General features: G+C 45.6%; 1 protein-coding gene across 12 annotated transcripts in view; it reads left to right on the plus strand.

The window, feature by feature from the left end:
- rasal2 (RAS protein activator like 2) overlaps positions 1-27,392 on the plus strand; it is a 496,897-nt gene that overhangs the window by 349,856 nt on the left and 119,649 nt on the right. The window lies entirely within an intron of this gene.

Here is a 27,392-nt window from a genome sequence, read left to right on the forward strand (position 1 = left end):
TCTCTATGGCTTCCAAAGCCCAGTCAGCGGAAGTCGGTGGCTACTGTATGGTGACTCTTCCAGTGCGGGGTACGGAATACAAAAATTTTAAACTTCTGGTCCTGCCCGATCTCTGCGCTGCCGTCCTACTGGGGTTGGATTTTCAGTGCCACCTTAAGAGTGTCACTTTAGCGTACGGTGGACCCCTCCCCCCTCTCACGGTCTGCAGCCAGCAGTTTTTAAATCGCCCGCCGCGCGCCATTTGCAGCCTCTCCACCCTTAAAGTCTTCCCCCCCCCCCCCCCCCTTGTTCGCTAACCTCACCCGCGACTGTAAGCCCATCGCTACCAAAAGTAGGCGTTACAGTGCCGGGGATAGGGGTTTCATTAAATCCGAGGTAGCGAGACTCCTGAAGGAAGGGATTATCGAGAGCAGCAATAGCCCATGGCGAGCACAAGTGGTGGTGGTGAAGACTGGCGGAAAACAGCGCCTAGTTATTGACTACAGCCAGACGATCAATCGCTACACCCAGTTGGATGCATACCCACTCCCCCGCATATCTGACATGGTCAATCAGATAGCACAATACCAGGTGTTCTCGACGATTGATCTGAAGTCGGCATACCACCAGCTCCCCATCAGGGCTGAGGACCGCCAGTACACAGCTTTTGAAGCTGACGGTCGGCTCTATCACTTTCTCAGAGTTCCCTTCGGCGTCACCAACGGAGTTTCTGTCTTCCAACGGGAGATGGACCGGATGGTTGACCAGAACGCGCTCCAGGCCCCTTTCCCATATCTAGACAACGTCACCATCTGCGGCCACGACCAGCAGGACCACGACGTTAATCTAGGGAAATTCCTCCGGACGGCCCAACGGCTGAATCTCACATACAACAAAGACAAATGTATGTTTCGTACTAAGCGCCTTGCTATTCTTGGCTGCGTAGTGGAGAACGGAGTCATCGGCCCAGACCCCGATAGAATGCGCCCTCTTATGGAGCTCCCCCTCCCCCACTGCCAGAAAGCACTGAAGAGATGCCTGGGGTTTTTCTCTTACTATGCTCAGTGGGTGCCCAACTATGCGGATAAAGCCCGACCCCTCATCAAGTCCGCCTCCTTCCCCCTGACAGCAGAGGCCTGTGCAGCCATCACTCTCATAAAAAGCGATATTGCGAAGGCCACAATGCACGCTGTGGATGAGTCCCTCCCTTTTCAAGTGGAGAGCGACGCATCCGACTTTGCCCTAGCTGCAACCCTTAACCAGGCGGGGAGACCCGTGGCCTTTTTCTCAAGGACCCTCCAGGGCCCCGAGATTCGACACTCCTCTGTCGAAAAGGAGGCCCAGGCCATTGTGGAAGCCGTGCGACATTGGCGGCATTACCTGGCCGGAAAACGATTTACCCTGCTCACTGACCAGCGTTCAGTAGCTTTTATGTTTCATAATAAGCAGCGGGGCAAAATCAAGAATGACAAGATATTAAGGTGGAGAATCGAACTCTCCACCTACAATTACGATATCTTGTACCGGCCCGGGAAACTCAATGAGCCCCCAGATGCCCTATCACGTGGTACGTGCGCCAACGCGCAGGTTGATAGATTACAGACCCTCCACAATGACCTCTGCCACCCGGGGGTCACCAGGTTCTTCCATTTTATCAAATCCCGTAACCTGCCCTACTCCATCGAGGAGGTCAGGACCATGACCAGGAACTGCCAGATCTGTGCCGAGTGCAAGCCGCATTTTTATAGGCCAGACAGAGCGAGCCTGATCAAAGCCACGCGCCCCTTCGAGCGGCTGAGCATCGATTTTAAAGGGCCCCTCCCCTCCTCTGACCGCAATGTGTACTTCCTCAATATAATTGATGAGTACTCCCGTTTCCCGTTTGCCATCCCTTGCTTGGACATGACCAGTACCACAGTCATTAAATGTCTGAATGACCTCTTCGCATTGTTCGGTTTCCCTAGCTATATCCATAGCGACAGGGGCTCATCTTTTATGAGCGACGAACTTCGGCAGTACCTGCTCGCGAGAGGCATTGCTACAAGCAGGACCACCAGCTACAACCCCCGGGGTAACGGCCAGGTGGAAAGGGAGAATGCGACAGTCTGGAAGGCAGTCCTTTTAAACTTAAAATCTAAGGGCCTTCCGACCTCCCGCTGGCAGAGGTCCTCCCTGCGGCGCTCCATTCCATTCGGTCGCTGCTCTGTACACCCACCAATGCCACTCCTCACGAGAGAATGTTCTCCTTCCCCAGGAAGTCCACGTCGGGGATTTCGCTACCAACATGGCTGACTTCTCCAGGACCTGTCCTACTGCGGAAGCACGTGAGGACCCATAAGGCGGACCCCCTGGTCGAGAGGGTGAGCCTCCTCCACACCAACCCGCAGTATGCTTACGTGGTGTACCCGGACGGGCGGGAGGACACAGTCTCCATTCGAGACCTCGCACCTGCGGGTGCTCCTGAAACACCCTCTTCGCCACCCACCGCTACTCCTGCCTACCCCCAGGACACAGTCCCCGCACGAGACCTCGCACCTTCGGGTGCCTCTGAGAGACCACCATCGCTACCTCCCATTACCCGCGCTCTGACCCCTGTAGACGGCATGCAGCAGCCCCAGGGTCCGCCACCTGCTACACCTCCTCTGAACGAGACACCGGGTTCAACGTTGGATGCTGCACCATCACCGCCGCTGCTGCGACGCTCAGGACGGCTTACAAGGCCTCCTGATAGACTTCAGTACACGAATTTTTAGTGCACTTCACCCCGCCGGACTCAATTCTAAACAAGGGGTGAATGTGGTAAACCACTGTTGTTAGTATTGTTGTTCACCACTGTTGTTAGTATTGTTGTTCACCACTGTTGTTAGTACTGTTGTTCACTCTTGCATATTGTTGTACTTGTCTGTGCATGCCTCAGCTGACTCCGCCCCTGGCTCCACCCTCATGGCTGGATATAAAGGTGGCTGCTCGGCAGCCCCCGGCCCTTTTGGATACCAGGCAACCACAAGAGGCATGCTCTGTTCTTTGGTAATAAAAGCCTGTTTGTTACTTTCTCAACTTCCAGTCTTTTGTAGCAATTGATAGTGCATCACTGCCTGAAAAGGTGGTAGAGGCAGGAACCCTCACAACATTCAAGAAGCATTTAGATGAGCACTTGAAACGCCATAGCATACAAGGCTACGGACCAAGTGCTGGAAAATGGGATTCGAATAGACAGGGCTTGATGGCCGGCGTGGACACGATTGGCCGAAGGGCCTCTTTCTGTGCTGTATAACTCTGACTCGATGACTAAAATCCTCCTTTGAGTGTTGTGGAGAATTCTGGCAGCCAGGAATGTATCCGGGGAGACCATTATTTCTGCTTTGCCCATTGCATGTTGGACAGTTCATAGTGATATCATGACTCCCTGTATCTTATTGCAAAAGAAAAGTGTGGATATAATATAAAGAATCCTCCAGCGCCATGACTTGCAATGGCCTTGTGCATTTTCTCTTGAAAAATACAAACTGAGAGCTCTCCCCATGTCTTAAGCGTTTAAAGGCACCTTCTGATGTGTGGTAAGCTTTACAAACGTGGAGGTCTCAGATTTGACCATCAATCTGTGGTCTATTAGCTAATGTCAGCTGGGATAATGGTAGGGATGCTATAATATCCTCGGCACAATTTAGTTCGGAAGGTGGGGGGTGGATTTTCCAGTGATCCTTGTGCTGATAGGCATGCAGTGACCTCTGCTGGAAAATGCCCTTTTGGGGACATGGGGTAATCACAGGTTTGGGGTCAGCTGTGATTTTCCCCACCTTCCTCACAGCTTACTTTCCCACTAAGCTTTGTATCGCCAACAAACTTGGATATATTTTACACTGTCCCCTCATCAAATCATTGATATAGATTGCAAATAGCTGAGGCCCAAGCACTGATCCTTGTGGCCCTCTTAGTTATACCCTGTCATCCTGAAAATGATCCATTTATTCCAACTCTCTGTTTTCTGTCCATTAACCAATCCTCAATCCTCAATCCATGCTAGTATATTATCCCATGAGCCCTTAGCTTGTGCAGCAACCTCTTGTGTGGCACCTTATCGAATGCCTTCTGAAAATCCAAATATACTACATCCACTGGATTCCCCTTTATCGACCCTGCTAGTTACACCCTCTTTAAAAACTCTAATAGATTTGTCAAACACCATTTCCTTTCATAAAACCGTGTTGACTCTGCCTAATCGCATTGTGATTTTCCAAGTGCCCTGTTGCCACGCCCTTAATTAAATCACAGAACAGGCTCGAGGGGCTGGATAGCCTACTCCTGTTCCTATGTTCCTAATTGGCCTTGGGATATGCCTATTGAGAGCAGTTAGACCATGTGGCTTTAATGGAACAGGAATGGTACTACACAACTCCACACCAACAGATAGATTGTGTACTACATGCTATAATGGTGCTATCATTATACAACAGCATATCCTCCGACTTAATGTGAGCAGCGCCAGAAAATCTGCTTAGCTGTGATCAAAGATAAAACACACACACAGACGAGAATGTATCATGATGTGACTGAATATTGTTACCCAAAATGCACTACATGAAGGAGAAGCAAGGGCATCGTTCTTGGCTGCACTGTTTCAAGCTGAATTTCTCCTCAGCGTGGATAGCAGAGTATCTTTTCAGTGAGAAAACTACTGAAATGTACAGCAGTGATGGGGGAAGGGGTTCAATTCGCACTTGAGTCTTCGTTGACCAGAAAGTAGCAGAATAAATTGAAGACTAAATCATGACAGGAAATGGCTGGGACCATCTGCATGTTGGAAGAGGGTGGAGCACTTTGTGCATATCCTCACTTTGAAGGGATCAGGAGTTATTAGCCAGTGTAGTCCATCAGGCTCAAACATAATGTGCTAATGGTGTATGATGGCATTTTTGGAACAGAGGCATGGAATTCTTCTCAAGATAAATGCAGCTGCACAGCAACTGCAGTGAATTTGCAATTAATAGTCCAGAAAGAACTCTTTGCTTTTCAGTTAGATTTATTGTGCAGTCTTTCTGAGACTCCTGGTATTACTGAGTCATAGACAAAGGATAACTGATAACCGCCATTTCTGGCTTATAAGGACCAGCTTTGGGGAAGAAACTCAACAGCGCGGACTCCTCAATTTGAACGGTCAGCCATTTTAATGGGTTCATGCCAAACTTGCGCATTACTTAGTTCATAAACTTTCAATTCAAACTAAAAGATATTAAAACACACACCGATTTAAGAGCATAAATAAAGTGTGGAAAAAGGCAGTATTCAGTAGATTGACTCAATAACTGGAGAGATTGGTAGTCAGTAAAGGATCCCAGATAGTCATTATGTGAGCCCAGTGGGCCGAGAGAGTCTGGAACCAACTGGGCATCGTGACTGAAAAGTACAAGTTGTAAAAGGAGACAAACAATCGGCCCACTGATAGTCACTCAATCTGTCAAACTCATCGTGCCCATCACTCACATCCCTGATAGGACCCCCTCTGAGGGACAATCCAAGGAGATACAAACAATGGGAGGAGGAGAGATTGAACTTTTTGCCCAATACTCTCGGAAAAGTGACCATGTCTGGATATATTTTGTCTGGTTAAATTGGAGAGAGCAATTCAGTGAGAATCTTCCATAGTCATAGGCAGTTTTTTTCCCACTCAATGTGTTTTGAAAGCGTAGACTTCACACACATTTAGAATAAAACCTTATTTCCAGCTTGATTTTTCAAAATTTGTTCGTCATTATCTGTATGCAGAACAAAGATGACACTTCTGGTTCCCATTTCATTTTGTCGTCTAATACCTAATTGGGTGCAGTTATATTTGTGGGTTACGTTTTCCTTTGGGGAGTTTTGTGTATGCGGGAGAGTGAGCGTATAAATGTTCTGTGCCAGAGAGTGATAACATTGGTGGACATGGTCACAATCTCCCCTACCCCCAGTGAGTTCTTGATCCTATTCAAGTGAAAGAGCTAGCAAGCAGGAATACCTTTTCCAACAAGGAGAACAAAGCAACCCAAGCCACAGTTGCGTACCTCTTAGCAGACACTTGGAGCAGTATTGACAGAGGCGTGTACTATTGGTGGTAATATACAGTGCACTGCTTTATTCAAACTAGTTCAGTTTGAAATTGTGCAAAAAAAACCCCCAAAGTCTTGTCCTGTTTTACTTAAATTGTTTGATTACCACTGCGATTTCAACTAGAGTGCATCGTGGAGGTAGGGGACTTGGAGAAGTGGTGAAATAAGTTTGAAAAAGTACATTTATAATTAACACTTTCTCTGAGATACATATTTTGAAAAATTTCTAATTCCTGATGCCTGTGCTCTGTTTATTGAACATTGCAGGATAAATGACTGTATCTAAGCTCTTAGCTTCAAATAGTGCAGTTCAATTAAATGCGCACATTACTTCTAGTGATATGTTCTTGTTTATGTTTGCGATGGAATTGTTTTTTTGTTTATTTGCAATAGAAAATGTGAGAATTTTATTGTTTACTACATTTCTTTTCCCTTCATAAAAAGAAATGGTAAGATATCATAAAGTTTCTTTATCTGCGCTGTTTGCCACTGTACCTGTGCAGCCAAAAGATGGGATGGCATAGGTCTTAGCTTTTTACCCTCTCTTGAAAGTGATGACTTTGTTGGGGAACAGTACCATGGGCACTGTGTATCCCTGGTACTTTGCCTGAGTAGCCATTATTCATACATGAGACTTGGCGGTGAATGTTGGCCGGCTATTCTACCACAAAGGCATCACAATAGAGCCTAATCCCATGCTCACTTTAAACTTACTCGTGTGTATTTGCAGCTGGGGTCAGTGGATATCAACAAGGGTTGGGAACCCGACTTGATTTTTCACCTCGCCAGCTGAGCGTGCTGACGCCAATTGGTGCATAGCACCGGTATCCCGGCAGAGAACAGGTAATGGCACACACATGGGATAAAAGCTGGATTCCTTCTGGTCTATCAGATTGACTCATTAAATTTGCCTTGTGATTGTTGGCACCCAGGCCAGCATGTGTATAAGAATACACTGGCAATCATACGCTATAATTGGAGATGAGGCAGTGTGACTTGAACTGGTTTCTTTAAGTTTCCTCCAGTGTGTTTTTAACTCCAATTTTCTCTGCTCCTCCCCTGAAGACATTGACTCATCTTGGGGTAAGATTTCACAGGCACCAATTGCACTCCAGTACCTTGCTTAGGTGGCAGTTCTTTTTTTGGAAGCTTAGATGTTGGCAGATTATTTGACTGTGTGGCATCACAACACGGCCTACCTAATGTTACCCCCCTTCTCGCCTTGGAAACCTGTGCCCCAGCACTGCCCCAACTGAAGTGAGATAATTGAGCACAGACTAAGGAATGAACCCGAGCCTTCATGGTCTGTGTGGCTTAGTTCCACACTGGGCAGTGGATTTAGGAACTAGGTCATCAAGTGTTGAAAATTTGGGGCAATTTAGGACAAAATCTTTTGGAACCTGATAACTTTGTGCTTGAAAGTAAATATTAATCCTGAGAGCTCTCAATAGGCTGCGCGACCGCCTGGTAAAGTTGAAGAGCTTTTCCAGTGGTGCCTCAGTGACTTGACAGCTTAGTAAAATTAATTCTCAACCTGAGAAGCAATTTTTTAATTGCAATCCAATCAACAAATTGATTAGAATATGTTGTTACAAAAATAATGATACAGATCCGGAAAGTCCGGAAGCAACATGCTGGGTAGACCACATTGCCCTCCACAGGCTGCATGCCGTCTTTACAGAAAAAGAAAATTAATCGCAAATCAATATCGTTTTAACTTCTCTGGGCTTCCGTGGCATTCGAGGACATGCTGTGCAATCATGAAGAGGTTCCCAGCTCACTCGTGTGATGGCAGATAAAGGATAACGCGATTCACAACAGCCTGCAAATTTTATTTATCTTTTATCAGTAGAAAATGAGTCAATACTTTTTTTTGAGAAGGTGTGTATATGTATCTTTGGTGTGATGCAAATACGAACACTGATAAAAAGAAGACAGACTGACTTCTATTTATATTTACTTGTATTTAAATCCATGACCTCAGGACATCTCAAAGCACTTTACAGCCAATGAAGTACTTTTGAACTGTAGTCACTGTTGTAATGTAGGTAACTATTAGAGTGTACACTTTATTCAAAGTAACTTCAGTCAAATTATCAAATAATTCCAGTTTTTAAGCACTGAATTCCCACTTTGTGTTATTTATGGTAGATAATTTGAGTGTAAAAAATGACTGAATTATCAGGAGCAGACTACTTCATTTTTCCTGATTCTGTGTTATACAAAACCACACTAAGAAAATCCAAGAGACAGGCAGCACCTTAAATGCTGTGCTTTAGTTGTTCCCTTTGCTCTCGATGGATGGTTATAAAGCTCAGTCTCCGTCTGGGTACTCTCTTTTTCCCTGCTTCGAAGTACACTGAGCAGAATTGTTCAGGACTAGATTTTTGGTTGTAAAATTTGAGGCACATTTTCATTTCTCTCAGCCATCAAATAACCCGGTCCCATTATCTTGGGAAGTGGCTTTAAGTCTGCTTTACATTATAGCAGTTAAACTGGATTTGTTTTCTAAATACCCGAGTCACTCCTGAAATTCTTACCCGAGGCTTGTTTTAATGGTAGTGCAGCAGGGTAAATGGTTAACTTGTAATTCAACACTGGCACTGCATGACTGAGCTACTTCAGGGTTAAGATGGATTGCAAACATTGTGTGGTTCACTCCAGTCCAGATAAGCTTGATCACCACTGTAAGCATTGAAAGCATTTATACTCCCACCAATGTGCTGTGTGTTTTACTCAGATTTTGAATGTTGAAACAGTTCCTTTCTTCAATGGATTTAGATGCGTGTTTAAAACTTGTTTGATGTTTTTTTTAAAAAGAAAGCCGCCTTTTCCCTACATGTGGGATTTTGTCTCGGGTTATGTTGGGCGAGTCAGTCAGGAGGAATTGGACACCTGGCTCGCCCTTAAAAGATCGCACTGATAGGCTCCAGATGGAAAGTGCCCGTTGCTAAGGAGGGGTTCCCAGCCATGGTAACATTCACATCTGGGAGAGAAGTAATTCTCTGTTTGAGTGAGCAAGCTTGAAGAGCTGAGTTTAGCTTGTGTGCGCGGGGGTGGGGGGGGGGGCGGGGGGTGATCTGGTGACCTTCAACCTTACCAAGTGGAAACGCTGGAATTCTGCTTGAATGTGCTGATTTTCAGTTGGGAGTCTCGCCTGGTGGTGTGGCGTTGCTGAAAACATGAGGGCTGAGAATGGATGCCTTGGCATGCTGCTTTGTTGTTGCTGAACTGGAGGACAGGTGGTTTAATCACGCACTGCATAATTGCACTAGGCTCATCAGCATGGATTGGCCTGACTGTTTTTCCAATTCAGTTACTGAGATTATACTGATTCTTGCCTGCAGCAGATGTAAGTAAATATTGTCTTGCATTGTTTCTGGTATTCCTTGTGTATGGTTTTTGTTTCAGTTTGAGTGAATTTTCATTTGCATCAACTCAATGTCTTTGTTCCTTTGTTCATAAAAATAAAAGTTGAGATGGAATCAGAGGAAAAGAAAACCCCCGAAATATCAACCTCACATTCCGGTGGGGAGGGAATTAGTTGGGGGAACTGTAATTCTGAGTTGATTACTTGACTTTGTGCTGAATTGTCTTTTATTATGCTTAAACAAAAGATTAAGTTAAGAATGCACTATTAATTTAATACAGTGTGCAGCATTTTATTTATTTTTCAGTTGTTGAAGAATTATAATATTTTGATTTGACGGCGAGTTGCGGTGGGGGAGGAGGCAGTAACGAGCGAGAAAGGGCCCTAACTATGCCTTATACACAAGATCTTTTAACTTTATAGTCAACATTTTCACTGTGGTGAAGAGAGCTTACAAAGGACTGCTTTAAGTTGGCGTGAAGTTGTTTGACAGAGGTAGCCTGTCCAGAACAGAAAGTACTTGGGAACATGTGGCATCTGCAGCATATCAAATGTTTGCTGCAAGCACTTGGCTAGGCACAGTAAATCCCCCTGGGAAAGTCAGCCCAGAGCGTTTCTCAAATTTAAAACTGTACTCCTGCTATTGCATTTTTCATTATTTTCCCCATCCCCACTCCATCCCAAAATAATTTCTGTTGCACCTTTCTTATTTGGGAGCCTTCATTGATCTTGCTCCTGGATATCTACACGGGTGATCAATCATGTTGCTTGATCGATCTTTGGTGAACCGGACTGCACTTCCTTCCCCTCTCTCCCAGACGAGCAGGCCGAGATCTGATGTGCGCCCTTCAGGCAAAGTGCAAATGCCAGTTGACAGTAGAATTTGATCTCTGATCTGCCTGTTCAGTTTCTCCCCCAACATCTTGGCTATCTGGCTGTTTCCGTTTATATAAATTCGTCATGCAGTGAACAGACGTTGATGATACCGAAATCTCTGACTGCATCAAAATGTATGTGCAAATGATCTATTGAGGTACTGCAGCCCTTGTATCTGTTAGTGCTAATGGAAAAATGGGCTGTCATCTCCAGGCTCTGTCTATAGCATTCTTGGAAGGCATTATGGTTTTAACTCTTTGTGTTCTGCTTTGGGATAGAATTCAGGAGTTTATTAGTTAGCCTGGAGTACAGGAGGAATTTGAATGTTGTAACTGCTTTAATCAATGTAATTTGAAACCATCAAGTTGAAGATATATTATCAAAGCTCGTTGCTCATTTGTGGAGACTGACAAAGAAATTCTAATCATCTAATCCATGTTTTAGTTCCTTTGATTGTGTAGTTTTATGACCATGTTTCTGGCTGGATCTGGTGGAGCAAAGTACAGTCGATAAGAATAGTTTGTAATTTTTGTTAACTTCAAAAAAGAACATTTATGTCCTGTCCATCTTTTTATTTTACCCAGTTGTGCCATTCTCTACTGAAGAGGTCAGCTCAGGGTGACGTACAGCACTGTGGGCAGCTGCAGCCCACTGGCACTTGGCCCAAATGGCCACTCTTCCTGTGTCAGCCAAGGCAGTGGGTGTTCACAAGCTGTGTTTGGTGAAGGACATCATTGCACCTGAACACAGTTGTGTCCACACAAATGTACTTTTCAACAGGGATTACTCAATTCTGATTATAAGGGGGGGGGGAACATTGGCTGATATTTCCCTTGCTGAGTGCACTGAGACTGATTTTGTACCCCATTGCAGTACCTATGTATTGTAAATCGAGCCGACCTCCCATTGCACTGCTTTTGATGGCATTAACAGGGAGTGGTGGAGTGGGAGTCGTCAGCAGCTCCCCAGGGAAGGGGTTGATCAGCTTATTTCCCGAGTGCTGATTCTGCTGCTTGTTTTTTTTTTAGAAGGAGCAGTGCTTAGGAAATCGGCTTTTGCAGCTGATCCTGATCAGAACCCTGAAGGTAGCCTGTGCAGCTTAAAACTTCCGCACCTCTTATCGATCCACAGCTCGCTGCTCTGCCAGTAGAGACATTTGAATCGCTGTGCTGGCACCAGAATAGAAATAGGGTAGGCTGAGCAGATGCGAGATGAGGCTGGGAAAGAGGGGTTGTGGAGGCAGGCTGCTGCTGAGGAGATGGATGGGAGGCAGGCAGATCCCAGGCATTGAGAGGAGTGAGCCAGATGCAGGCAGACCCTGAGCGTGGAAGGATGGATCGTGGAAGGAGGTTTGGGTAGTTACGTCAGATGAGCCGGGATGAGCATTTTGCTGGTAGATGAGCTGTTTTAGGGCACTCATTTCAGCAGAAATTTCCTCCAATTAAATATTGGGAAGACCACTGTCTTCGGTCCTCACCACAAACTGCGTTCCCTAGCCACTGACTCCATCCCTCTTCCTGGCCACTGTCTGAAGCTGAACCAGACCGTTCGCAACCTTGGCATCCTATTTGAACCTGAGCTGAGCTTCCGACCCCATATCCTCTTCATCACAAAGACTGCCGCCGACTTACAATTCAGTGATATCGCCTGTCTCCATCCCTGCCTCAGCTCATCTGCTGCTGAACCCCTCATCCATGCCGAGGACCACTAGACTCGACTAATTCAACGTTCTCCTGGCAGGCCTCCCACCTTGCACCCTTTGTTACCTTGAGTTCATCCAAAACTCTGCTGCCCGTATCCTAACACGCACCAAGTCCCGTTCACCCATCACCCCTGTGCTCACTGACCTACATTGGCTCCCGGTTAAGCAACACCTCAATGTTAAAATTCCAAGCCTTTTTTTGAAATCCCTCCATGGCTTCGCCCCTCCCTATTTCTGTAACCTCCTCCAGCCCTACAACTCTCCGAGATCTCTGTGCTCCTCCAATTTTGTTCTCTTGCGCATCCCCAATTTTCATCGCTCCACCAATGACAGCTGTGCCTTCAGCTGCCTAGGCCCTAAACTCTGGAATTCCCTTCCTAACGCCCCCCCCCCCCCCGCCTCTCTACCTCACACCTCATGTAAGACACTCCTTAAAACCTACCACTTTGACCAAGCACCTGTCCTATTATTATCTCCATATGTGGCTCAGTGTCAATTTTTTGATGACGCTCCTGTGAAGCGCCTTGGGATGTTTTACTAAGTTAAAGGCGCTATATAAATGCAAGTTGTTGGTTGTGTGTGTGGGGGGGCATTGGTGGTTGGGAGGGGGACTGGTTTTAGTGACTACAGGTATAATTTGCAGGGAACTGCTATTGTCGATTTCTGTTTTAGGCTTTGAGACCTGATGTTTCTGTTCTGACCACATAACCGGTAGCACCATGCTGTCAACATGAACCACTCAGCAGCTCTAGAGACTCCCTACAACCATTGAAATCTACACACTTAAATACTCAATATTAAAGGAAAAGAAAGAACTTGGATTTACTTACAGCCTTTATCACATCTCCCAGAGTTTACTCAAGCGTCTCTCAGCCAATGAATTCCTTTTTGCAGTGCCGTCATTAGTATGTGTGTATACATAGAAACATAGAAGATAGGAGCAGGAGTAGGCCATTCGGCCCCTCGAGCCTGTTCCGCCATTTAATGAGATCATGACTGATCATCCAAATTCAGTACCCTGTCCCTGCTTTCGCCCCATATCCCTTGATCCCTTTAGCCTTAAGAAATATATCTAACTCCTTGAATATGTTTAATAAGTTGGCCTCAACTGCCTTGGGTGGTAGAGAATTGCACAGGTTCACCACTCTCTGGGTGAAGAAATTCCTCCTCATCTCAGTCCTAAATGGCTTACCCCTTATCCTTAGACTGTGACCCCTGGTTCTGGACTCCCCCGCCATCGGGAACATCCTTCCTGCATCTAGTCTGTCTAGTCCTGTTAGGATTTTATAAGTTTCAATGAGATCCCCTCTCATTTTTCTAAACTCTAGCGAATATAAGCCTAATTGACCCAATCTCTCTCCATACGTCATTCCTGCCATCCCAGGTATCAGTCTAGTGAATCTTCGCTGCACTCCCTCCATGGCAAGAACATCCTTCCTCAGATAAGGCGACCAAAACTGCACACAATACTCAAGGTGTGGTCTCACCAAGGCCCTGTACAACTGCAGCAAGACATCCTTGCTCCTTTACTCGAATCCTCTCGCTATGAAGGCCAACATATCATTTGCCTTCTTAACCGCCTGCATGCTTACCTTCAGCGACTGGTGCACAAGGACACCCAGGTCTCGTTGCACTTCCCATTTTCCCAATCTATTGCCGTTCAGATAATAATCTTGTCTTCCTGTTTTTGCCACCAAAGTGGATAACCTCGCATTTATCCACATTATACTGCATCTGCCCAATCACCCAACCTGTCCAAATCATACTGGAGTTTCTCTGCATCCTCCTCACAGCACACACGCCCACCCAACTTTGTGACGTCTCCAAACTTGGAGATATTACATCTAGTTCCCTCGTCTAGATCATTAATATATATTGTGAATAGCTGGGGTCCTAGGAATGATCCCTGCGGTACCCCAATAGTCACTGCCTGCCTCTCGGAAAAAGACCCGTTTATTCCAACTCTTTGCTTCCTGTCTGCCAACCAGTTCTCTATCCAAGTCAGTACCTTATCCCCAATCCCATGTGCTTTAGCTTTGCATGCCAATTTCTTATGCAGGACCTTATCGAAAGCCTTCTGAAAGTCGAAATACACCACATCCACTGGTTCTCCCTTATCTATTCTACCAGTTACATCCTCAAAAAATTCCAGTAGATTAGTCAAGCACGATTTACCTTTTGTAAATCCATGTTGACTTTGTCCGATCCTGTCACTGTTTTCCAAGTGCTCTGCTATTACATCTTTTATAATGGACTCTAGCATTTTCCCCACTACCGATGTCAGGCTTACAGGTCTATAATTCCCCGTTTTCTCTCTACCACCTTTTTTAAATAGTGGGGTTACATTAGCTACCCGCCAATCCATGGGAACTGTTCCAGAGTCTATAGAATTTTGGAAGATGACCAGCAATGCATCTACTATTTCTAGGGCCACTTCCTTAAGTACCCTAGGATGTAGATTATCAGGCCCTGGGGATTTATCGGCCTTCAATCCAGTCAATTTCCCAAACACCATTTCCCTACAAATACTGATTTCATTCAATTCCAGACAGTTTGCTGAAACTGTTCAGTTCCACGTTGAGCAGTGAACATTGGGGGAGCTAGCTGGTGATTTCTCGATGGTTTTAGAAAGTTTTCTCAAATCAATGATGCATGTGAACAATTTGAGCTTTCTAACTGCACAGACAAACTGTCATTTCTTGTTACTAAATAAATTCAGGTCATTTCTCAGTGCCAATTACAGTTGATGCTGAGCACTGGAATATGAAGGAGTAGCGCTGTGTAGTTGGCGGAGTGGGGTAGAAATTTAATTCTCTCCATTCCACTCACTTTCTCATGAGCCAGACAGAGCTTTATTCAAAATATATTTCCCTTTTTAAAAGTTATTTTCCTTCTCGCTTTGCAGATTTGTTTGTTGGTAAACAAAGAAATCACTAAAAGTTGTGACACAGGTTAGCAAGGCCATAAAATAAGCAAACCAAGCACTAGGGTTTATTTCTAGAGGTATAGAATTGAAAAGTAGAGAAGTTATGCTAAACCTGTATTGAACCTTGGTTAGACCACACTTAAGATTACTGCGTACAGTTCTGGTCGCCATATTATAAAAAGGATATAGAGGTACTGGAGAGGGTGCAGAGAAGATTTACAAGGATGATACCAGAAATGTGAGGAAAGGAAATCTGGAAAGGATGAACAGGCTGGGTCTCTCTTGGGAAAAAAGAAGATTGAGGGCTGACCTAATGGAGGTCTTTAAAATGATGAAAGGTTTTGATAGAGTGGATACAGAGAGAATGTTTCCACTTGTGGGGAAGAGCATAACTAGAGGCCATCAATATAAGATAGTCACCAAGAAATACAATAGGGAATTCAGAAGAAGCTTCAAGAGTGGTGAGAATATGGAACTCGCTGCCACAGGGAGTGGTTGAAACGAATAATATCGATGCATTTAAGGGGAGGCTAGACAAGCAAATTAGGGAGAAGGGAATAGAGGGTTATGCTGATAGATTTAGATGAGGAAAGACAAGAGGAGGCTCGAGTGGAGCATAAACGCAGACATGGACTGGTTGGGCCGAATGGCCTGTTTCTGTGCCTTATATCTGATGTAATCCTATGTAATGGTCATCCTTAACTGGGACCGCAGGACCATCTAGACACATGAGTCTCTTACTGCTCGCAGTGGAGAGAAATGTGTCCATCTTTGGTGGAAGCTCCCTCTGGTGGCTAGGATTTGATGCAAAATGTCTTGTTTTGTTTTCTTTCTTTTCAACCACAGCTAAGCTGACACAAACTGCTCAAACCACAAACAGTATGATGTCACTTGGTGCGTTATTTTATGGTAATCCACTGATTCCCTGTCATGTGTTCCGCGCGTAACTCCCTGCTGGAGTCGATCATTAAACACTGAGTGAGTGGAGTGTGGCTTTGGGGGAATATTTTGCACCCCCAAAAATTTTTCACATAGCCACGCACGCCACTAAACCCTCTCAGTAAATGTGCAGTAGGAATTATTTACTTCTGTGGTCAATTTTCTCCCCTCTTGTGAAGACAATGCCTTGTGCAAAATGTCTCGTTTGTTTTTGTATTCTTTCTCTTCAGCCCTAGCTAAGCTGAAACAAACAGCTCAAACCACAAACAGCGATATGTCACTTCGTGTGTTATTTTCGCTCATCCACTGATTCCCTGTGCTGTAGGGTGTGGCTCAAAGATGATCGAGCAGGTTATTCTTGGCTGCTACCTGGACTGTTTTACTGAGATGGTATGAATAAACAAAACAAAATACTGCGGATGCTGGAAATCTGTAATAAAAACAGAAAATGCTGTAAATGCTCAGCAGGTCAGGCAGTATCTGTGGAGAGAGAAACAGTGAACATTTCAGGTCGCTGACTTTTCATTAGAGCTGGGAGAAGTTAGAAATTTAACAGTTTTTAAGCAAGGATAGGCGCACCAATATCAGTGTTCTCGCTCAGGCCAACATCCCCAGCATCTAAGCTTTGACCACGCTCGATCAGCTCCAATGGACGGGTCACATTGTCCGCATGCCCGATATAAGACTCCGCAAACAAATGCTCTACTTGGAGCTCAGGCACACCAAGAGAGCCCCAGGTGGGCAGAGGAAACACTTCAAGGACGCCCTCAAAGCCTCCTTGAAAAAGTGTAACATCCCCATCGACACTTGGGAATCCCTGGCCCAAGACCACACAAAGGGCAGCACGGTGGCATAGTGGTTAGCACTGTTGCCTCACAGCGCCAGGGACCCGGGTTCGAATCCGGCCTCGGGCGACTGTCTGTGTGGAGTTTGCACATTCTCCCCGTGTTTGCGTGGGTTTACTCCGGGTGCTCCGGTTTCCTCCCACAGTCCAAAGATGTGCAGGTTAGGTTGATTGGCTATGATAAATTGACCCTTAGTGTTAGGGGGATTAAATACGTGGGGTTACGGGGATAGGGTGGGATATGTGTTGGTGTAGGGGTTACGGGGATCGGGTGGGATATGTGTCGGTGCAGGCTCGATGGGCCGAAATGGCCTCTATCTGCACTGTGGGGTTTCTGTGATTCTGTGAAAGTGGAGGAGAAGCATCTGGGAATGCGCCAAACACCTCGAGTCTCTTCGCCGGGAGCAAGCGGAAGCCAAGTGCAGGCAGCGCAAGGAGCGCATGTCAACCCAAGCACCCCACCCACCTGCCCCTTCAACCACCGTCTGCCCCACCTGTGACAGAGACTGTAGGTCCCGCATTGGACTCATCAGCCACCTGAGAACTCATTTTTAATGTGGAAGCAAGTCATCCTCGGCTCCGAGGGACTGCCTAAGAAGAAAATAGAGGCAGGGCAAGAAGTTGGGGGTGGGCGGAGATGGGGAGGAAAGAACAAAAGGGAAGGTAGGCAGGAGTGATTAAATGACAAAAGGGATAATGGTGGAAGGCAAAAGGGGTGTTAATGAGACAAATAAAGAAACAAAAGATGGGTCTAGAGGTGGTGTAAACGGTATGATTAAAAGTTTGCATATATGTGCGCACAATCAAACTTCCCTAATAAAAGTACAAAAGCAAAATACTGCGGATGCTGTAAATCTGAAATAAAAACAGAAAATGCTGGAAATACTCAGCAGGTCAGGCAGCATCTGTGGAGAGAGAAACAGAGTTAACGTTTCAGGTCGATGGCCCTTCGTCAGAACTGGGAAAAGCTGGAGATAGAACAGGTTTTTAAGCAAGTGCAGGGGCAAGGAAAGGGGGGAGAGGATAAAGAACAAAAGGGAAGGTCTGTGAAAGGATGGAAGGCAGGAGAGATTAAGAGACATTGAGAGATTAAGAGATGGTGCAAGGCAAAAGGAGATGGTAATGGGACAAGTTAAGAAACAAAGGATGGCTCTAGATGAAGTATAAATGGCACTGGCAGAATGAAAGACAGCTGCCATGTTGGAGAGAGAGAAACAAATGGAAAAAAAAAGCTTGGAGGTCTTTCTTTTCTGTTCCACAATTGGCAGTCGTGCTTTCAGCTGCCTGGGCCATACACTCTGGAATTTCCTCCTTAAACCTCTCCGCCTCTCTACCGCTCATTTCTCCTTTAAGATGCTCCGAAAAACCTACCTCTTTGACCATCTGCCCTAATATCACCTTATGTGGCTCGGTGTCAAATTTTGTCTGGTAACGCTTCTGTGAAGCTATATAAATGCAAGTTGTTGTTCTCCCTCTTGTGTGTGGCTTATAGTATTTCATAATACTACATTACAGCTTAAGGGTCATCAGGGCACTCCGCTTCTTCCTTGAACAGAGGCCCAACCAGTCCCCAGCTTCCTCCGCCTGGCTGAAATTGTTCTCACATTGAACAACTTCTCCTTTGACTCCACTCACTTCCTCCAAATTAAAGATGTTGCTAGGGGAACCCGCATGGGTCCTAGCTATGCCTGTCTTTTTGTGGGATATGTGGAACATTCTTTGTTCCAGTCCTACTCGGGTCCCCTCCCTCACCTCTTTTTCCGGTACATTGATGACTATGGGTGCCGTTTCCTGCTCTCGCCATGAATGAGAAAATTTCATTCACTTTGCTTCCAATTTCCACCCTTCCCTCACCATCACATGGTCCATCTCTGACTCTTCCCTTCTTCGACTTCTCTGTCTCCATTTCTGGGGATAGGCTATTAACAAACATCCAACATAAGCCCACTGACTCCCACAGCTATCTGGACTACACTTCCTCTCACCCCACTTCCTGTAAGGACTCTATTACATTCTCCCAGTTTCTCCGTCTCTGTCACATCTGCTCTGATGATACCACCTACCATACTAGTGCTTCCGATATGTCTTCCGTTTTCCTCAATCGAGGATTCCCTCTACCATGGTTGACATGGCCCTCGATTGTATCCTTTCTATTTCCCGCACTTAAGCTCTCACCCCTTCCTCTCCCTCTCAGAACCACGATTGGGTTCCCCTTGTCGTCCTCTTTCACCCCACCAGCCTTCACAGTCAATGGATCATCCATCACCTCTAGCGTGATCCCACCACCAAACACTTATTCACGCTCCACTCACACTCTGACCTCTCCGTCCTCGGCCTCTGACACTGTTCCAATGAAGCTCAATGTAAGCTCGAGGAACAGCACCTCGTCATTTGATGAAGCACCTTACAGCCTTCTGGGCTCAACATAGAGTTCAATAATTTCAGACCATAACTTCTGCCCCCATTTTTTCACGTGGCAGCTGTTGATGATTCTGTCACTCCCATTTACACCTCTTCAAGAGTCATCTTTTGTTTCTTTACTTGTCCCATTGCTATCTCCTTTTTGCCTTCCACCATCATCCCTTTTGTATTTAATCTCTCCTGCCTTCCATCCTATCACAGACCTTCCCTTTTGTTCTTTCCACCCCTCCCCCTCTCCCTGCCCCTGCACTTGCTTAAAATCCGTTGCATCTCTAACTTTATCCAGTTCTGACGAAAGGTCATCGACCTGAAACGTTAACTCTGTTTCTCTTTCCACAGATACTGCCTGACCTGTTGAGAGTTTCCAGCATTTTCTGTTTTTAAATCAAGTCACATTTGATTGCTCCAACATTTTGCATTGGTAGTACTAGAGGAAGAAAAGACTGTTCTTTTTACAGAGTTAACAGGATTATTTAATGTCAATATGCAGAGGCTATTGGAATAATGGGAATAAATGCTTACAAACTGCAATGTTCATGGGCATCAATACCTCCCAGTACAGTATACTGCTAAAAGTCCATACTCATGGTGTTTGGTTAACAGAGACAATTTGGTAAATGGGACTATTCCATTTCTACCAGATTATCTCAACAAACAGACGTCAAGTTTGTTGTAGATTGACTTTTTTTTTAGAAATTCCAATATTGTCCTTTTGTGTTCCTATTTTGTATCAGCTATGGCTCAGTGGTAGCATTCTCGCCTGTGAATCAGAAGGTTTGGGTTCAAAGATTGAGTTGGAGTCAGAGATTGGGTCAATTGGGCTTATATTCGCTAGAGTTTGGAAGAATGAGAGGGGATCTCATTGAAACTTATAAAATTCTAACAGGACTAGATGCAGGAAGGATGTTCCCGATGGCGGTGGAGTCCAGAACCAGGGGTCACAGCCTAAAGATAAGGGGTAAGCCATTTAGGACTGAGATGAGGAGGAATTTCTTCACCCAGAGAGTGGTGAACCTGTGGAATTCTCTACCACAGAAGGCAGTTGAGGCCAATTCATTAAATATATTCAAGAAGGAGTTAGATATATTTCTTAAGGCTAAAGGGATCAAGGGATATGGGGAGAAAGCAGGGACAGGGTACTGAATTTGGATGATCAGCCATGATCTCATTAAATGGCGGAACAGGCTCGAGGGGCCGAATGGCCTACTCCTGCTCCTATCTTCTATGTTTATAAATCCCACTCCAAAGACTTGAGCACAAAAACTTACACTTCAATGCAGCACTGAGGGAGTGCTGCACTGTTGGAGGTGCTGCCTTTCAGATAGATTTAAAGATCCCATGGCACTATTTGAAGAAGAGCAGGGGAGTTCTCCCTAGTGTCCTGACCAACGTTCCTGCTAAGCTGAGTGGCCGCTCAGCCGTCTGGATGTCCCGCGGAGGCCGCTCACGGGCTTTTCAATGTAAATAACCATGCACGCACAAAAAATTGAATAGGCTGTGCAGCCAGTTAAAGGGCCTGCGCACCAAAAATAAATTACAGGGAACATTGGTCCTGACGAACAGTTATTCTCAACCAACATCACTGAAACAGATTATCTGGTCATTTATCACTTTGCTGTTTCTGGGACCTTGCTGTGTGCAAATTGGCTGAGTTTCGTACATTACAACAGTGACTACACACAAAAAGCACTTAATTCGCTGTAAACGGTTTAGGATGTCCTGCTGTCATGAAAGGTGCTAGGGGAATCAAGGGACAAGGGGATCGGCGGGGGGAAAGTGGAGTTGCAGTCGAAGATCAGCCATGATCTTATTGAACGGCAGAGCAGGCTCGCAGGGCCATATGGACTACTCCTGCTCCTAATTCTTAATGTTCTTCTATAAATGCACGTCTTTATTTCTTCATTTTTGCTGCATCCTCAGTTATTTCTCATTTAGCTATGATGTCACAATGTCCACTTTTATTAATGGGTGACCAATCAGTGATTTTTCTCAATCTGGAGCCACCTGTAATTGTAATACATTTTACATGACAATTTTTCTCATAAATAATAGAAGACTTATATGAATTAGTAAGTGGTCCCATTTTGGGCCCAGGGTAGTGGCTGAGATATGATTTCACATTCCAGTAAATCAATAGATGGGTCATATAATGTTGATATATTCTTGATGGAAGGTGTATGTTGTAATGCAGGCCAAGAAAAGTGGGACATTTCAATTGGTTTAAAAAAAATATTCAGCTGTGAAAGGGTCCATGGGCTCTGTCTCTGTTAGTGGTGGGTGGGAGAGTAGTGATTTCACTTAATAGCCCTGAATGTCGTGGGATCCAATAATTATTATGCCTGGTTTACCAGAATGATTAAGTGTCCCGTGAGAGCAGCTCCAGCAACACTCTAATTCCTGTGTAATGGGAAATTTAATTTAAATACGATAACTAAATTAGGATTAGACTTGTAATTTTCTGCCCGTGTAATTTTCTTTTGCTGCTTTCCACTGTGTGCACAGATGAGAAAGTCAAAGAAGAAACCATGTAAAATAATATTTTGACCCAGAGTATACTTACAGGAAAACTGCCAAGCAAATCAAGGCGCAAAGTACTATGTGTGGAAATATTTTGTTTCTCTACAACATTTTCACTTTTTTTGCTGTCATCTTCACTTTTCTTTCGTTTGTCAGTTTGTCCCGAACTGTGTCTCCCCATCTCCCTGTGCCCCTCTCTTTGACTTTCTCTCTCTTTCTCTCTGGAACAAAGCAATATTGGATCATGAGTTGACCTGGGGCATATTAATCATTAAATAGTGGCTCGTTAAAGCGGGTTGGAAGCAGGTCACAGATGAGATAGTTTGAGGGATTTACTAATTTATTGCATCCCATTTTTCCCCTCTTGTTGAAGGACCGAACTGAAGCTAGGACCTCCCCCTTCATTGCTACCATTTTTTTCTGCCTTGCCTCTCCTCTTCACTGCCATGCACACGCTCATCTGTCACTGCCGTTTAGGTCATAACAGACCAGGGATCAAACCTGGTGCCTTGTGATCTGTGCACCTTAGTACAGTACCACATAAGTTGGTGCCTTCACTGCCAGGCTGTTGAGGAAACATGAGAGCTATTTTAATGGGGAGTAAAGGAGAGGCAGTTTTTTGTTATTCGTTTATGGGATGTGGGCGTCGCTGGCAAGGCCAGAATTTATTGCACATCCCTAATTGCCCTTGAGAAGGTGGTGGTGAGCTGCCTTCTTGAACCGCTGCAGTCCGTGTGGTGAAGGCACTCCCACAGTGCTGTTAGGTGGGGAGTTCCAGGATTTTGACCCAGCGACGATGAAGGATCGGCGATATACTTCTAAGTCAGGGTAGTGTGTGACTTGGAGGGGAACTTGGAGGTGGTGGTGTTCCCATGCGCCTGCTGCCCTTGTCTTTCTAGGTGGAAGAAGGCACGGATTTGGGAGGTGCTGCCGAAGAAGCCTTGGCGAGTTGCTGCAGTGCATCTTGTAGGTGGTACACACTGCAGCCACAGTGCGCCGGTGATGGAGAAGAGAGTAAATGTTTGTTTAAGGTGGTGAATGGTGTGCTAATCAAGCGGGCTGCTTTGTCCTGGATGGTGTCGAGCTTCTTGAGTGTTGTTGGAGCTGCACTCATCCAGGCAAGTGGAGAGTATTCCATCACACTCCTTACTTGTGCCTTGTAGTTGGTGGAAATGCTTTGGGGAGTCAGGAGGTGAGACACTCGCTGCAGAATACCCAGCCTCTGACCTGTTGTTGCCACAGTATTTGTGGTTGGTCCAGTTAAGTTTCTGATCAATGGTGACCCCCAAGATGTTGATGGTGGGGGATTCGGCGATCGTAATACCGTTGAATGTCAAGGGGCGGTGGTTAGACTCTCGCTTGTTGGAGATAGTCATTGCCTGGCACTTCTGTGGTGCGAATGTTACCTGCCACTTATCAGCCCAAACCTGAAGGTTGTCCAGGTCTTGTTGCATACGGGCAGGGACTGCTTCATTATCTGAGGAGTTGTGAATGGCGCTGAACACTGCAGTCATAAGCGAACATCCCCATTTCTGACCTTATGTTGGAGGGAAGTTCATTGATGAAGCAGCTGAAGGTGGTTGTGCCTGGAACACTGCCCTGAAGAACTCCTGCAGCGATGTCCTGGGGCTGTGATGATTGACCTTCAACCACCGCAGCCATCTTCCTTTGTGCTAGGTATTGCTCCAGCCAGCAGAGCGTTTCCCCCCCCGATTCCCATTGACTTCTGTTTTACTAGGGCTGCTTGATGCCACACTCGGTCAAATGCTGCCTTGATGTCAAGGCCAGTCACTCTCACCTCACCTCTGGAATTCAGCTCCTTTGTCCATGTTTGGACCAAGGCTGTAATGAGGCCCACCACCATTCACGACTGGATGTGGCAGGACTGCAGAGCTTTGATCAAATCCCTTGATTGTGGGGTCGCTTAGCTTCCGCTTTTTAACATGCATGTCGTCCTGTGTTGCAGCTTCCCCAGGTTGGCACCTTATTTTTAGGTATGCTTGGTGCTGCTCCTGGCATGCTCTTCTACGCTCCTTATTGAACCAGGGTTGGTCCACTGGCTTGATGGTAATGGTAGAGTGAGGGATATGCCAGGCCATGAGGTTACAGATTGTGGTGGAATACAATTCGGCTGCTGCTGATGGCCCACAGTGGCTCATGGATGCCCATTTTTGAGCTGCTAGATCTGTTTTGAATTTATCCCATTTAGCACAGTGGTAATGCCACACAACACGATGGAGGGTGTCCTCAGTGTGAAGACGGGACTTCGTCTCCACAATGACTGTGCGGTGGTCACTGCTACCAATAGTATCATGCATCTGCAACAGGTAGATTGAGGACGAGGTCAAGTATGTTTTTCCCCAGTGTTGGTTCTCTCACCACCTGTCACAGGCCCAGACTGGCAGTTATGTCCTTCAATACTCGGCCAGCTCGGTCAGTAGTGGTGCTACCGAGGACATTGAAGTCCCCCATCAAGAGTACATTCTGTGCCCTTGCTACTCTGTGCTTCTTCCAAGTGGTGTTCAACATGGAGGAGTACTGATTCATCAGCTGAGGGAGGGCGGTAGGTGGTAATCAGTAGGAGGCTTCCTTGCCCGTGCTTGACTTGAAGCCATGAGACTTCATGGGGTCCGGAGTCAATGTTGAGGACTCCCAGCGCCGCTCCTTCCCGACTGTATACCACTGTGTCACCAGCCCTGGTGGGTCTGTCCTGCCGGTAGGACGGTGGTGGAAGAGTTTGGGACATTGGCTGAAAGGTATAATTCTGAGAGTATGACTATGTCAGGCTGTTGCTTGACTCATCGGTGGGACAGCTCTCCCAATTTTGGCACAAGTCCCCAGATGTTGGTGAGGAGGACTTTGCAGGGTCGACTGGGCTGGGTGTGCCGTTCCCGTGTCCGTAGCCGGTGCCAGGGTTGATGCCAGGTGGTCCGTTGCAACTGAGTAACATTTCAGAGTTAAGAGTCAACCACATTGCTGTGGGTCTGGAGTCACATATCGGCCAGACCAGGTAAGGACGGCAGATTTCCTTCCCTAAAGGACACTGGTGAACCAGATGGGTTTTTATGACAATCCGATAGTTTCATGATTATTACTGATATTAGTCCAGATTTATTTAAATGGTGGGATTTGAACTCTCATCTCTGGATCATTAGTAAGGATTACTAGCCCAGTGACATTACCACTACGCTACCGTTCCCCATGATTGTCATGTGTTTGTTGGCGTATTGTAGCAGATGTTTCAGACTGGTCAGAATAAATATTATTTTCTTCATTTACAGAATGAGAAATTTTTGAGCAACTGGAACTGAAATTGATTTATATTTAGATGATGCATTTGTTAAGATAAATATCAAGTTTATTTTTAAAAAATCAATATACTTATCAATCTTAACTGTGATGTAATGTTAATTCACTTCCAAGACATTTATAACTATTGGAAAATTCTGTAAACCAGTCAAGACCAAGTGGGTGGAGATAGCTGTGTGGGATGGGTTAGCAAGTTCATTGTTATGTTGATCGTCCTTTCTGTCCAGTGGTTGGGGAGGATAGATTGTTTCTTTTAAACTGCGACTTTGTCCTTTTGTTGGGTGAAATGTTTTGCTATGGGTTTGAGATATGCCTTTTTGAGGAATCCTGGTTTGTGTCTGGTAATTGTTGATTTTGTCTCTCAGCTATCCCCCATCTCTCCCCAAATGTCCAAGTTCCTCATCCTATAAATAAAGTAGCCAACTACATCCTCCTGGTACAGGACAATCACGATATAGAAGTCCTGAACCACAACTTGCAGCTAGTGATGGATTTGATACCCAAAACACTAGCTGTTGCACACGCTGTCGGTTGACCTCTGAATTCAGATCCAACCCAGAATGATGGGCTGAAAGTGTTCTTTCTGCTGTAAAGTTTTTTAATGTAATTAGTTTAGGGCACAGTTCATAATGGACATGGGTCCATATTGCAAAACCACCCATACATCTGCATGAGCTGGGAATCTCACTCCTAAAGATGACTGGTTGGCAAAAAGCAAGTTTTATCCTATGTTGAATTCATGCTACACCCGACCAAGGACTATTTTCTCACATTGGGTCCTTAAGTGGCAAAAGTTTTCCATTTCCCATCAGCTATATCTCTCACTTTGAACACAAAATAATAATAATTTCTTCTGAGGGTTCTAGCTTCCAAGCGTTCTTGAAAATATATCTGCACGGACAAATCTCCCATGGAACTGCTAATGGTGAATTGGAGGTTTTGGAAGAATAGGGTGTTACATAAATAACATTATTAGAGACACTGATGTATAGGCTTTGGGGGAAGCCCAGAGTCTGGAGTGGGATGGAGTTTCGGGGCCTAGCCTTATTTTGAGGAGGGTCTCAAGGTTAAGGCAGCACTGAAAGTAGGGCCCTCTGGTTCCTGGAACATGATGGGGGAAGAGGTCGTGGAAACACTGCGACAGATCCTAGAATCTGGGATTACTGGGAAAGGAATCCTGGGATCTGAAAAACTTTATTTTGAATGTTCTAAATTACAGTTACTGAGGGAATAAAATGATGAATGAAAATTTTTCAAAATTAATTGAGTAATTTGATTGACATCCATGATGGGTAACAGTTGAGATACCAACATTACATTACAAATGTTGACCTGTCATTGCTACATTGTAAGTGGTTGGCATATAACATCTTAAGTGTGACAACTGCAAGTAAGGTGTGTGGACAGGAAGTGTGCGCTACAACAACTTGTATTTATATAGCGCCATTAACATAGTTAAACATCCCAAGGTGCTGCACAGGAGTATTTTAAGACAAAAAATTTGACACGAGCCACATAAGGAGAAATTAGGGCAGGTGAGAAGTAGGTTTTAAGGAGTGTCTTAAAGGAGGAAAGAGAGGTAGCAAGGCGGAGAGGTTCAGGCAGGGAATTCCAGAGCTTAGGGCCTAGGCAACAGAAGGCACGGCCACCAAAGGTTGAGCGATTATAATCAGGGATGCTCAAGAGGGCAGAATTAGAGGAGCGCAGCTATCTCGAGGGGGGATTGTGGGGCTGAAGGAGATTACAGAGATGGGAAGAGGTGAGGCCATGGAGGGATTTGAAAACAAGGATGAGAATTTTGAAATCGAGGCGTTGCTTAACCGGGAACCAATGTAGGTCAGCGAGCACAGAGGGAGATGGGCGAACAGGACTTGGTGCAAGTTAGGACACGGGCAGCTGAGTTTTGGATGACCAAGTTTACATGTGGGAGGCCAGCCAGGAGTGTGTTGGAATAGTCAAGTCTAGAGGTACCAAAGGCGTGGATGAAGGTTTCAGCAGCGGATGAGCTGAGGCACGGGCAGAGACGGGCGATGTTACGGAGGTGGAAGTGGGTGGTCTTTGTTATGCTGCGGATATGTGGCCGGAAGCTCATTTCAGGGTCAAATATGACACCAAGGTTGCGAACAGTGTGGTTCAGCCTAGACAAATGTTAGGGAGAGGGATGGAGTCAGTGGCTAGGGAACGGAGTTTGTGGCAGGAACCGAAAACAGTGGCTTCGATCTTCCCAATATTTAATTGGAGAAAATGTTTGCTCATGCAGAACTGAATGTTGGACAAGCAGTCTGACAAATTCGAGACCGTGGAGGGGCCGAGAGAAGAGGTAGTGAGGTAGAGCTGGGTGTCGTCAGCGTACATGTGGAAACTGACGCTGTGTTTTCGGATAATGTTGACAAGGGGCAACATGTTGATGAGAAATAGGAGGG

The sequence above is a fragment of the Somniosus microcephalus genome, chromosome 3 (assembly GCF_052327205.1).
Source record: "Somniosus microcephalus isolate GS21.2 chromosome 3, FLI_Smic_1.0, whole genome shotgun sequence".
NCBI classification, from domain to species: Eukaryota; Metazoa; Chordata; class Chondrichthyes; order Squaliformes; family Somniosidae; genus Somniosus; species Somniosus microcephalus.